The sequence below is a fragment of the Tamandua tetradactyla genome, chromosome 20, assembly GCF_023851605.1.
Source record: "Tamandua tetradactyla isolate mTamTet1 chromosome 20, mTamTet1.pri, whole genome shotgun sequence".
NCBI lineage: Eukaryota > Metazoa > Chordata > Mammalia > Pilosa > Myrmecophagidae > Tamandua > Tamandua tetradactyla.
The window spans coordinates 48,892,698-48,907,129 of record NC_135346.1 but is presented as its reverse complement, the minus strand read 5'-3'; the positions used below and the strand labels follow the sequence as shown (position 1 = coordinate 48,907,129).

At 37.0% G+C, this 14,432-nt stretch overlaps 1 protein-coding gene and 1 non-coding gene across 5 annotated transcripts in view; both read right to left on the bottom strand.

Moving 5' to 3' along the window:
- Window positions 1–14,432, bottom strand: part of TENM2 (teneurin transmembrane protein 2) — a 652,889-nt gene that overhangs the window by 604,147 nt on the left and 34,310 nt on the right. The gene's annotated exons all lie outside the window — the stretch shown is intronic.
- Window positions 10,399–10,505, bottom strand: LOC143665107 (U6 spliceosomal RNA). Its single transcript, XR_013166779.1, has one exon. It is a non-coding gene; the product is annotated as a U6 spliceosomal RNA (small nuclear RNA).

Below are 14,432 nucleotides of genomic sequence, written 5' to 3'. Positions count from 1 at the left end.
AAAAGGGGGGGGGATTAAAAATAAATAAATAACAGGGGGAGATAAAGGGTAAAAATGAGGTAGATTGAAATACTGTGGGTCAATGAGAGGAAGGGGTAAGGGGTATGGGATGTATGAGTTCTTTTCTTTTTTTTCTTTTCTTTTTCTGGAATGATACAAATGTTCTGAAAATGACCATGGTGAAGAACACACAATTATATGATGATATTGTGAGTCATTGATTGTATAATATGGTTGGACTATGTGTGTGCAGATATTTCTTAATAAAAGTATTTAAAAGAAAGAACAGAGTACTGGGCAGTAACTGGGTCTCCTCTTGCTAAGTAACAAAATTCACATGTGAACAAAGTTTACATGTGAGCAAAATTGATTAATTTATTCTTTCATTCAGATATGCAGAATAGTTACTGTATGTCAAGCATTATACTTTATGCAAACAGAGTAGTTCTTTTTTCTTTTAACCATCCTGCCATGACTTACTTTCCAATTCGAACATTCATCAACCAAATGCACTGAGAAAACTATGTCCAAAGCACAGTTTCTAGGGCTCCAAAGACCATGCAGTTATGGGCCTATTGAGATTGAGTGGATAGGAAATGAATGAAATGTGCTCAGAGAATTGTGTGCTCAAAAAGCAGGCAATATCTGAGTGTTGGTTATCAAAAAAGTTAATATAGATCAAGTAGGGGTCAATATTTGCTGGTAGCAATTTAGGAGTTAAGGGACTAAAACTTTATGCTCAGTTCCTTAAAGTTTTATTTTGAAATAACTTAAGACTCACAAGAAGTTGTAAAAATTGTACAGAGTTCCTGTGTAGCCCTCCTCCTACTTTCTCTAGTGATATCATCTACATAACCACAGCACATGACTAAAATCAGCAAATTGATATTGGTACAATAGTATTAAGTAAGCCACGGATCTTATTCAAATCTCACCAGTTTTAACATGCACTAGTGTGTGTGTAGTACTACAAAATTTTATCACAAGATTACCGTAGTTTTAAAATTGCAGATGAACTATGTGAGAAATAGCATCTCAAGGTGACACAGTTTAGAGGGGAGAAAAACCCAACAAATTAATACTAGGGCACCTACTGAAGAACACACCCACCCACCCACCCACACCCACCCACATACACACACACACAAACTGCAGTTTTCAACACAGCAGCTATCCTCTGACAGAAATTCAAAGCAATACTTGCATAATATTTATAACAGATTGTATAATAAAGCTTTAAACTGAAAGTTGCATTTGCATAGGCACCAGGGGGAGAGGTAGATATGCAAATGCAAAACCAGATAATCATCATGGAAAGTTTCCCATAGAGCAAATATTCAATCTAAACCAGGAGCCTATAGTCTCAAATAGTTCAGGCATGGAATAAATGAAAGGAAAAAAATTAAAGTACTGGGAAGATTCTCTGCTCACATAAGTATACACTGCTCTTTTTATGTGTGAATAAATCAAGAGAATAAGAAAATTGTTACAATGTTTATTTCTCATGTTGTTTGCTTGTTTTGCATAGGAAAAAGGAACTCAGACTTCCAACCCCACCCTTCCTCTGTCTCTTGCTTCCTTCTCCTATTCAGAAATAATTTTGAAAAAAATTGAAGCTCTTATTTTCCTAATACTCTTACAGCCCTTTAAATGAATGCATGCACGTTCATAATTACAAGTAAGGCATTTGCAATTTTGCTTCAGTGGAATTTAAGAAATTAAAAACCAAAAGGGGCTTTTCAGGAACACAGCAGAATTGCCTTTTTAATAATAGATTTGGCTCCTCTAATCCATTCTTAATCTAATTAAGACAATGAAAAGCATTGGGCTGCCATCTCAGAAAATGGCAAGGATGCTATAAACAGAGTGCAATAAAGTGATCAGTTCACACCCCATCAAATTTACTCACAGTCTGAATAACCATTCCTATTTGCTGTGTTACATTTTTACAATTTAACAAATGTTTTTATTTGATTTCCATGGCTTCATCTCCAGATCAAGCACAGGCTGTGGGACCCCTAGTTCTGGAAAGCATGTTATATCCAGTGAAGCTACACCCAGTATGTGATTATGGAATACTACAAATTGAAGCTAACATCTCAAATAAGCAAAGATAATAATTAAGTGGTAAAACCTTCAGCATTAAAAACAGCAACGGTGTTATTAATACCCAAATGGGCAGCAAAACAAACAACATTGATGGAATTTAATTAAATGATTTTATGATTGTGTGTTCTTTGCAAGCTCAGCTGATTACAATGGTTATCCTTGGATGAGTATTTAAATCTGGAAGCTGATTCTATCTAATGGTCTTTTGTTCAAATATTTCCTAAGAAAAAAGGCGACTTTTTTTGCATGGGTCTCACTGATATGAGCTAACATTAATGAATGAACTTGGAGAATTTCAGTTAAGAACAGAGGCCATCAGGAGATAGAAACAGGGCAGATTTTGAATGACTGGAGCTGAAGTGATACAGATTGTGCAACAGGACTGATTGTAAAAATTCAGAAATGGACAGCACAATACTACCTAGTTGTAGCACAATAATGTTAGTACACTTAATGAAGCTGAATGTGAGAACGATAGAGGGAGGAGGGCTGGGGGCACAAATGAAACCAGAAGGAAAGATAGATGATTGATTTGAACAGTGAATAAAAGAGTATTTGCAAAGTCACCTTGGGGGAATGGTGAGAAAGGCGGGAAAATTCAACTTCCTCATTTGGAGAATTCTTGATATTCTTGCAAGCAGTGGGGACTCAATAGGCCAAGCCCTCAATCTTGGGGTTTGTTCACATGAAACTTACACCCACAAAGTATAGATTAAGCCAACTTAAAATTAGGCCTGACAGTCACCCCCAGAGAACCTCTTTTGTTGCTCAGATGTGGCCTCTCTCTCTCTCTTAGCCAACATGACAAGCAAACTCACCACCCTCACCTCTCTAAATGGGACATGACTCCCAGGGGTGTAAACCTCCCTGGCAATGTGGGACAGAAATCCTCGAATAAGCTGGGACTCGGCATCAAAAAAGGATTGAGAAAACCTTCTTGAACAAAAGGGGGAAGAGAGAAATGAGACAAAATAAAGTGTCAGTAGCTGAGAGATTTCAAACAGAGTTGAAAGGTTATCCTGGAGGTTATTCTTACACATTTTATAGGTACCCCCTTTTTATTTTAAGGTGTATTAGAGAAGCTAGAGGGAAGTGCCTAAAACTGTAGAGCTGTGTTCCAGTAGCCATGTTTCTTGAAGATGAATATATAATGATAGTTTCGCAATGTGACTATGTGAGTGTCAAAACCTTGTGTCTGATGCTCCTTTTATCTATGATATTGATAGATGAGTTTAAAAATATGGATTAAAAACAGATAAATAACAGGGGGAACAAATGTTAAAAAAAACTGAGTAGATTGAAATACTAGTGAACAATGAAGGGAGTGGTATGGGGTATAGAAAAAAATAGAGGGAACAAAGGTTAAAATATATGGAGTAGATGGACATACTAGTGGTCAATGAGAGGAAGGGATAAGGGGGATGGTATATATGAGCTTTTTTCTTTTTATCTCTTTTTCTGGAGTGATGCCAGTGTTCTAAAAAAATGATCAGGGTGATGAATATACTACTATGTGATGATAGTGTAAGCCATTAATGGTATACCATGCACGGAACGTTTGTTTGTTAAGAATGTTCATGTCTGTAGGTTGTTTTGGTTTGATAATAAAAAATAGATTTAAAAAAGTGAAAATGGATTAAGGGAGAAATAATGGACTGGTTTAGTCTTTTTTCTCACCAAGAGCATAAGAAACATTAAGGGGATGAAGGCTGGGGCTAATTGGGGGTTACATACTCCTTTTTTCCCCCTCTCTCAAGTAATGCCAACTGTGGGAGAAAATGAGCTGTTTGTTGTGTCCCTGAGTCATAGTTAAAAGATAGCCTGACTGTCTGTTCAACAATGACACTAACAGTTCAAAAAAAATCTGCCATGTCACAAAGTCTGAGCCCCCTCTCAAGGGGGTACCTGGAACATTTCTCATACCCCAAAGAACGATCACCTATGGCTTTTCCAGAGGCAGAAGGTACAATGAATAATGACCAGCGGCAAAAACCAAATGAGTCAAGGAGTCTGAGGATCAAAGGCACACAAAACAAAGGACAAAAAGAACACCTGGGTTTCAAAAGACACCTACAGCCAATTCCCAATCAGCAAGACTTGTTCAAAGTATGTCACCTGCTAGCAGTCACTGCCCACTAATCCTTAAGGAGGAATCACAGTGATGGACAAACATTCCTGAACACACAGAAAAAATTTCACCCTACCCCTGTATTATTCACAATAATAGTTCACTTCAAAATATAAATTTTGTTATACCGAAAACCCTTATTAGGTTATAAAATGCATGGTTCACTCTGAAACAAGATGAAGCTGCTTAGACTGTTGATGAGTATAGTCTGAGGCTCTGTACAAGTCTCATAAATTATCATTTCACCCTTAAGATTCCTCGTTTACATTAACATAACTAATATGAAGGATGGTGAACCCCCATGGTGAGATAAAGGCACCATGTGCCTCCAGTTGGAGCCAACAATGATGATGCGTGCAGATAAGTGAGATCAACCTCGCACATACTTACGAGGGTTTTACCTTCTTCTAAGGGAAAGAGAGAAAGCAGAAAGGGAGCCGAGGGACAGACAAGCTTTAAAAACCTGACTGCTATGAGATATGGTTTGAAGGAACATGGGGGTGACTCACCTCAATTCTCCCAGCAATCCCCAATCTTCCCTGCTCATTCGCACAGACTTCTCCCTTATTGATGTTCACACTGTCCTTTTGATTTTGATGTGTTTCTCTTTCCTTCATGCAGCCAGAAAATCATAAGGCTAGAAAAGCTTCTATTTTTTAATTTTGGTTTTGTTTCATTTACCACAGTCCTTGGTTTATCAATCCAATCTGAAAGTTTTTTCTCTTCCCAAATATGAGAACAAAATAATATTTATTCTCATGTTATCAGACCACTCAACCTTATTCCACTCCTAAAACAAGTAAAAGTGGTAGACTGATGCAGTGAAAGATAACCAAGTATTAGAAACATGGAGCCTGGTTCGGATTCTGCACAGCTACGACATCACTGCATGACTGTGAGAAAGTAAAAAGGTGACCTGAAACTTCTCTCTGTGTGGTAATTTCCTTATATGGAAAATGCGGGGATTGGATTGAAGGAATGGCCAACTGTGGGACAAAAAAATGGCCTTCGGACAGGTATTTATCTTAAAACAGTGTTTACACACTTTTTAAATCCATACCATTCAAAAAATATTAAATTTATCATAAAAATGAGATTTTTTAAAACACTTTATGGTGAAATATAACACAGATAAAAAAGCAATACATTTTGAAGTACATGGTAAGTAGTAGTGACAGAACAGATTTCAGAGTTTGGTATGGGGTACAGTACTGCAATTTCAGTTTTTTTCCTTCTAGCAGCTCTAAGACAATGGAGACTGAAATAAATATCAATGTAATGATTCAGCAGTCATATTCAATTGTTAAATCTGATCTTCTCTGTTATAACTCCTCCTTCTCCTTTGATCCTTCTCCCAATCTTTAGGGGTATTGGGGCTATAACTCTGGGTATTACATTAAGCTATAAAGAATCACAAGTCCCCATTCCCATGGGTTTGGGTTGTTTAAATGAGCTATCCAGACAGGCTGAGTTAGATTCTGTGCTACAGGAAATTTAGGTTTTGGATACAATAGACCTCTCTTCCTTTTGTCTCATATGGTAGTGAAGTTCTAAAATACAGACTATGTCATCTTTTACCCTGTATTCTGATTTACCTTAGTCTGGACCAGATCAGCTTCATTCTTATCTCTAATTAAAGCCTGCCTGATCTTTTTCAGTTTCTTTAATAGTTGTGTATGTAGCAATGTCGACTTTCAGACCTGCAGAACTCCTACTTTTAGTCTTAGATGTCACACAGCACCCAAAGTTCCAGGGAAATGCCAGGTTATACTTATAGATCACAGCATCTCAAAATCAAGAAATAACATTTACAGTTCTGGATTTAATGTGACTGTTATACAAGCTTACAATCTCGGCCCCAATTTTCTTATAAATATTTCCTAAAAGAGACTACACAATATTTACCCTTTTGTTTCTGACTTATTTTGTACAACACAATGTCCCCAAGGTTCATTCACCTTGTTGCATGATGACTTCATTCCTTTCTGTCGCTACAAATATCTCATCACATTATACACCACAGTTCACCTTTCTGCTTCTCAGGCGTACCTTCAACCACCTCCATCCATTGGGCATCATGGATAATGTCTAAAGTAAACAATCCATGGCTTGCATTTTCCTCATTTAGTTATACAATTCTCAACACTCTCCATTTTAGACAATTTTCATTGCTCAAAAGAGAAAAATACAGATAAGCACACCCTCACCAAACAGAAAATCCAAACCTCTCCTTAGCTCTTATCCTTCTCCCCCCAATTATTTACCTCTGGTATTGCTGTGGTACTGTTGACATCTTCCTGTTAAATAAAGGTCTAGCATTAATAGTAGTATTCCCCCTAGACTCCAATATTACTGACTCTTTGTACAAGGTTCATACCTTTGAAGTAGTTCATGCAAGAACTTATTTATATTTGTAGTGTTAATCAGTGGGATACATGGCTCTATACAACCCCTTTCAATCATGTTCACCTTCAATATGGCAATATTACTGATAAACCCACTAGTGAACTGCCTTTACTTCTATCCATTCCTTTACACTGAAGTTCAACCTCATTAGCTAACCATTCACCCATCTGTAGCTTTTGTGCATCTCTCGGTCCCCTATATACTACATTATAAGCCTCTGAGATCAGCTTTATCAAGGTCATAACAGCAAAATTATGTAGTATCTATCCTTTTGTACCTGGCTTATTTCACTCAGCATTATGTCTTCAATATTCATTCCTGTTGTCATATGCTTCAGAACTTCATTTTGTCTTACTGTTGCATAATCTTCCATTGTATGTATATAACACATTTTGTTTATACACTAATCTGTTAATGGGCACTTGGATTGTTTCCATCTTTTGGCAATTGTGAATAATGCTGTTATGAACATCGGTGTGCAAACGTCTGTTTGTGTTATTGCTTTCAGCTCTTTTGGGTATATACTGAGTAGTGATATTGCTGGGGTCATAGGGCAACTCGGTATTTAGTTTTCCGAGGAACTGCAAAGCTGTCTTCCATAGTGGCTGCACCATTACACATTCCCATCAGCAGTGCATAAGTGTCCCAGTTTCACCACATCCTCTCCAACATTTGTAGTTTCCTGTTTGTTTAATAGCAGACATTCTATTAGGTGTGAGGTGGTATCTCATTGTAGTCTTGATCAGCACTTCCCTTATAGCTAACGAAAATGAGCATCTCTTCATGTGCTTTTGAGATATCTGTATTTGTTCTTCAGAAAAATGTTATTCATATCATTAGTCCATTTTATAATTGGGTTGTTTGTCCTTTGTTGTTGAGCTGTATAATTTCTTTATGTATATAGGACATTAAACTTTTATGGGATATGTGATTTCCAAATATTTTCTCCAACTGAGTTGCCTGCCTCTTCACTTTTCTGACAAAATCCTTTGAGGCACAGAAGCATTTGATTTTGAGATCTCATTTATCTATTTTTTCTTGTAATTTTCTATTTTATCTTTTTCCTATTTTCAATTTTTTCTTTTTTTTTTTTTTGTACTTGGGTGTAAAGTTTAAGATGCTAGCTCCTATTACTAGGTCTTGAAGCTGTTTTCCTTCAGCTTCTACCAGGAGATTTATGGTACTGGCTCTTATATTTATGTCTTTGACTCACTTTGAGTTAATTTTGCAAGGTAAGTGCCCTCTTTCATTTCTCAGCTATTGATATCCTGTTCTCCCATGCCCATTTAGTAAAAAGACTGTTCTGCCCCAAATCAGTGGATTTGGGGGCCTTGTGGAAGATCAACTGACCATAGATTTGGTGGTCAATCTCCATACCTCAGATTTGATTCCATTGGTCAATACTTCTATCTTTGTGCCAATAATCATGCTGTTTGGACCACAGTGGCTTTATAGTAAGCTTTAAAAGCAGGAAGTGGTAGTCCTCCCACTTCCTTCTTTTTCACGACATTTTTAGCTATTCGAGGTTTCTTTCCCCTTCAAATGAATTTGATAACTAGCTTTTCCAAGTCTTCAATGTAAGTTGTTAGAATTTTTGTTTGTATTGCATTGAATATGTAGATCAATTTGGTTAGAACTGACATCTTAACTACATTTAATCTTCCTGTGCGTGAGCAAGGAATGTCTTTCTACCTATTTAGATCTCCTTTGATTTCTTTTAGTAATGTTTTGTAGTTTTCTGCACGCAGGTCCTTTACATCTCTGGTTAAGTTTATTCCTAGATACTTGATTCTTTTAGTTGCTTGAGTGAATGGAATTTTTTGCTTAATCATCTCCTCAGTTAGGTCATTGCTTGTTATAGAAACATTACATTTTTGCACATTAATCTTGTTTCCTGCCACTTTGCTGAACTTGTTTATTAGGTCAAGAAGCTTTGTTACAGATTTCTTAGGATTTTCCAAGTATAGTATCACACCATCTGCCAATAATGAAGGTTTTACTTCTTACTTTCTATTTTGGATACCTTTTATTTCTTTTTCTTGTGATGAACCAACCACCCTTGCATTCCTGGTATAAACCCCAGTTGGTTGTGGTATAATTATTTTAATGTGTATTGGATTTGATTTTCTATTATTTTGTTGAGAATTTTTGCATCTATATTCATTAGGGAGATTGGCCTGCATTTGTCCTTTCTTATAACATCTTTATCTAGTTTTGGTATTAGACTGATGTTAGTGTCACAAAATGAGTTAGGTAGTGTTCTTACTTCAATTTTTTTGAAGAGTCTGAGAAGGATTGGTGTTAGTTATTTTTGGAATGTTTAATAAGATTCCCCTGTGAAGCCATCTGGCCCTGGGATTTTCTTTATAGGAAGAGTTTTGATGACAGAGTGAATCTCTTTACTCATGATTGGTTTGCTGAGATCTTTTAATTCTTCTGGAGTCAATGTGGGCTGTTTTGTTTGTTTCCAGGAATTTGTTCATTTCATCTAGGTTGTCTAGTTTGTTGGTATATAGTGGTTCATAGTATTTGCTTATGACTGTTTTAATTTCTTCGGGGTCCTTGGTAATGAACCCTTCTCATTTTGGATTTTGTTTATTTGCATCCTCTCTCTCTCTTTTTTTTGGTCTGCTTAGTAGGGTCAGTTGATTTTATTGATTTTTCTCAAAGAAACATCTTTTGGTTTTATTGATTCTATGTTGCTGTTTTTTTTTTCTCCAATTCATTTATTTCTGCTTTAATCTTTATTTTTTCTCTTCTATTTGCCTTGGGGTTAGTGTCCTATTTTTTTCTAGTTTCTTCAGATGAGCAGTTAAGTCCTTGATTTCCACTCATTCTTTATTTTTACTGTAGGCATTGAGGTCAACAAACTTCTTTTGCTGCATCCCATAAGTTCTGATATGTTATATTCTCATTTTTATCATTTCCAGATATTTACCAAATTCTCTAGCATTTTTTTTCTTTGATCCATTGATCATTTAATAATGTGTTATTTAATCTCCATGTATTTGTGAAAGTTCTGGTTCTTAGGTGGTTATCGATTTCCAGCTTCATTCTGTTGTGGCCAGAGAAAGTGCTTTGAATAATTTCAATTTTTTTCATTTATAAAGACCTGTTTTGTGCCATTGCATATGATCTATCTTGGAAAAGGTCCCACGAGCACTAGAAAAGAATGTTTATCCTGGTGTTTTGGGGTGTAACAATTTATATATATATATCTGCTAGGTCTAATTCATGCATCAAATTGTTTAAGTTCTCTGTCTCCTTGCTGATTCTCTGTTTGTTTGCTCTAATTATAGAGGAGAGTGGTGTATTGAAGTCTCCCACCATTATTGTTGAAACGTCTAATGCTTTCTTCATTTTAGTCAATGTTTGCCTCGTGTACTTTGGATCTTCTTGATTAGGAGCATATTTATGGTTCTTATTTCTTCTTGGTGAATTGTCCCTTTTATTTATTCGTAGTGTCTTTCCTTGCCTCTTATGGAGTCTTTACATTTAAAGCCTATTTTGCCTGATATTAGTATAGCTACTCCTGCTTTCTTTTCATTACAGTTTGCATGGTATATCATTTTCTATCTTTTCACTTTTAATGTATTTGTATCCTTGGGTCTGAGATGAGTCTCTTGTAAGCAGAATATAGATTGAGCCTATTTCTTAATCCATTCTGCCAATTTGTATCATCTCATTGATGAGTTTAGTCCATTAACATTCAAATTTATTACTGTAAAGGCATTTCTTGAATCTACCATCTTATAAAAAATATGGACCACTTCACAAATTTTCATGTCATCCTTGAGCAAGGACCATGCTAGTCTTCTCTGTATCATTCCCATGAGCACAGATATTCTGTTTTAAAAAGAATCAGAAGATATAGCATAACTTCAGGCACAATCCCTAGAATTGAGTAGCAGTAAGAGCCCTTCTAGTCTGGGTGTGTGTTGGCCAGTTTGTCCAAGCTTTTCTGCCCCACAGCCCACTCTGATCTTGCCATTTATTTTTCTGATTAAAGCAAATAAATTTGGGTAAATGAGAAACTTGTGAATTCTGGTCTCAATGATCTCTAAAGATCTCCCAAATTAAAAAAATATATCTGATTCTATTATAGGCTGATATTAAAATGTCCTATGGTGAAGCTGAGATAAAGAAAAAGAAAACAAGCTAATATATATTATATATATATATGTAATATATATATATAAACAATTTTCTTTATTAAGAACAATATAGGGTTTTTAAATCTTTGATTTCTAAGTAAAATTTCTTCCAGAGCTGCAATATAAAAACATATCTAGATCTTTTACTTATTGACATTTTCCTTAAAGCTCTGTTGAAAATGTAACACTAATACTCATACATACATATAACATGGACTGTTTTCCTTATAAGGGAGAAAAGGAAGAAATTTTGTTTTAGAAACCAACTTCCAAGTCTGGTAGGTCATAAACTTGGCTTTCTGTAACCTGGGCTTGGATTTACATGACTCATCTTTGTCAGTGGGTGACAGTGGGCTGTCTCCTGGAGACAAGACAACCAATACTGGTTGATGTAGGAGGGACCTTCAAGTTTAATTACCTCCTTTTACAGATGAACAAACTGACCTCAAAGGTCAAAATGACTTCTCCAATATTGTTATCAGTTACCTGATTCCCTGCCCCTGCCGCTCAATAGGTAGATAAATTCTGGACAACATAAGCATTTCTTGGAGCCATTTCTTCATTTGTAAAACAGCAATGATCCTAGTAATATTAACCTACAGGGTAGCTGGAGAATTAAATGAACATATGGAAAGAACCTAGCACAATGCTGGTATATAATAATAATAATCACTAACATTTGTTGAACTCAGATTATCCTTTTGGTAATCTGCACCTACAACATCAGCATTATTATTGTCCTGATTTTACAGTTAGAAAATTGAAGGACCTAGATGTTCAGTGACTTTCCCAAAGTCACAGAGAAGTAGTGGAGCTGGAGATGGAACTTGCAGAGCCTGACACCAGAATCTGGGCTTTTAAGCATTCTGCTCTTTGTATCATTTTCTTCATATGACACTCGATAGTTGGTAGTTGCTACTGAATTTAATAACAACATTATTTTTATAAGCAGGCTCAACTCTTCTGTGCATGCCTCCGCCTGCTCAGATCTGCCAACAGGAAATTTTGATTCATGACCCCTTGCCTTAGCGCTAGTCCCAAGATTGCAATTTTACACCTAGAGCCAATGTGTCTGTTTTTGTTATTGGAGACTCTCCGGTGGACATTTCCATCCCTGAGCAAACCTCTTGAAGATTTTCCAAATGCTATCCTTTGGAAAACCTTAGGATCAAATACTGCCACACTTGTCTTTTGATGGTCTCAAGTCATCTAGGAGGTCAAAGAGAAGTCGTATATTAAAGTTCCCTTCAAAACATCCCGTTCATCAAGAACAGGCTCCATAAATGTAGCATACTTGTAGTGAATGTATGATAACAGTTTGTCAAATACAATTCACCGAGTCCAAGTGAAATTAATGAAGAGTATAAAAATGACAGCTATCTGACATATTTTGAATCTCAATTTGACATTCACAACCTTTTAAAGTTATTTTTAAATGCAGCAGTATTTAAAATGTATTGAATATATCATATGCCACTAAGCCACTGTTGGATGATTGGGTATGTAGTCATGGAAATTAACATGGGGCCGCATTCCCTAGCCTTTTAAAAAAATCATGCAGTACACCTAGACATAAAGGAAATAAGGCAAAGTATCTTATGAAAATTACATAAGTGCCACCTTCTACCTAGCTTCTTTTTCTGTGTTCATTTCCATGGAAATTTGTGTTTTGATGGAAACTCTGCTACAGGTTGAAATGTGATTGTGTAAACACAGCATGAGGGAGTGGAAGAGAGGGGCAGCTCTACTGAGGAAGGCTTTGCATGGCTCTGAGCTGCAGGATGCAAAATGAAAGAGCAGGGCCTGACCCTGAGGCTTCGTGCTCCAGTCCTGGGCCCAATAATAACTTTCCAATGTTAACCTTTGACATGTCACCTGATTTCATTTTTTAGTTGTAAAATAAGATAACTACTGGGAAATGGTGATCAGTTGAGGCAAATAAGTACAAAGTAGCTTCACAATTTTTGAAACATGATGCAAAGTGTAAAGTGTGTGTTAGTTAGATTCAGTTGTCAACTTGGCCAGGTGAGCATACCTAGTTTTGTTGCTGCGGACATAAGCCAATGGTATGTGAACCTCATCTATTGCTAATTACATCTGCAGTAGGCTAGGAGGCGTGTCTGCTACAATGAGTGACGTTTGGCTTAATTGGCTGGTGCTTAAATGAGAAATCGCAACGTAGCACAGCCTAAGCAGCTTGGCATTTCTCATCTCAGCACTTGCAGCTCAGCCCAGGCCTTTGGAGATGCAGAAAGAAGTCACCCCGGGGAAAGCTGTTGGAACGCAGGGGCCTGGAGAGAAGACCAGCAGAGACCATCTTGTGCCTTCCACGTAAGAAAGAATCTCAGTGGAAAGTTAGCTGCCTTTCCTCTGAAGAACCAACAAAATAAATCCCCTTTTATTAAAAGCCAATCCATCTCTGGTGTGTTGCATTCTGGCAGCTAGCAAACTAGAACAAGTGTTATCATTCAAGAAACGTTAAATCTCCTCAAATTTCCTCACAATCTAAACTTCCTTGAAAAATCTCTCTCTTTTATCATGAACATTCCTACAGAACAACGCTGGTCAAGGAAACACATGCAAACAGGAACGGGTGGGGTCTTGGAGAGGGAAGCAGCTTTCCTCGCTCTGTGGTGGGAGCTGGATGCAATCCTAGACCATGGTTTCTCCACTTTCTTCTTGCAGAGCTCTATCCTCTCTAGAGGTGTCCAGGGGCCAGACCAAGTGGGTCCTATTTCACCTCGACTGCTCCTCTTTTGATCAGCTTCATATATTGCAGTGTGAAAGGAAGTCTACTAAAGAAAAACAAATTAATGTTGGTACTTAGAGACCATTCTGACCTCCAAATAGAGTTATATGATACCCAGGAGTCCATTGAGAACAGGAGCTGGTGCATGAGATGCATTCAGTAATGCAAAGCTGTGAGGAAAAGTCAGGAAGTTATTGTGAGGGAGGATGATTTGGGAAGCCCACAGTTAAGGTGGGCAAGGCAGATGACCGCTTCTGCTTTCAGGGTAACCCACATTCAACCAGAAAGAAGCCCATATCTCCCTTGATAGTCCAAATGCTTAGTCCAGTGTGGAGCACACAGTAGTATGCGATACAATTTGATAAATACAATTTGACATACATAAGGGACTGTCTCCTTTTGAATCAGAGATGGCTTAAAACATTTGGGCTACCTGACTGCAGGATCTGAGAAGTAAGGAAGGAAGAGCTAATAACAGATAACATATTTTGTCCTATGAAAAGCACCTTGACTGGAACTAAAATATCCAATGGAAATGCACCAATGTAAGCATCCAGAAATATTGACCTAAGCCTTCTGGAAGAAAACCTAAAAGGAACCAAACACTTAGGAATTGCTACATTGTCCAACTGTACCTCCTTTCAAACTGATCATGCCTGCCTGTTACAAGGCTTAGAAGAGTGAATTCACAAGAAGCCAAAGGGGCAGAAGGTTAAAAAGGAGAATAGCAAGGGCTCCCAAAATTCTACACAACAATCCCTTTGTTTACAGTACCAGGAGTTCACACTCCCTCAAGCCATTATTTAGAGTCCTTCACTCTACCTTCTTCTTTAAACATTTCTTTCCCTCATTTTAAAAATATTTTCCAAGATAAAAGTTTTCTGCA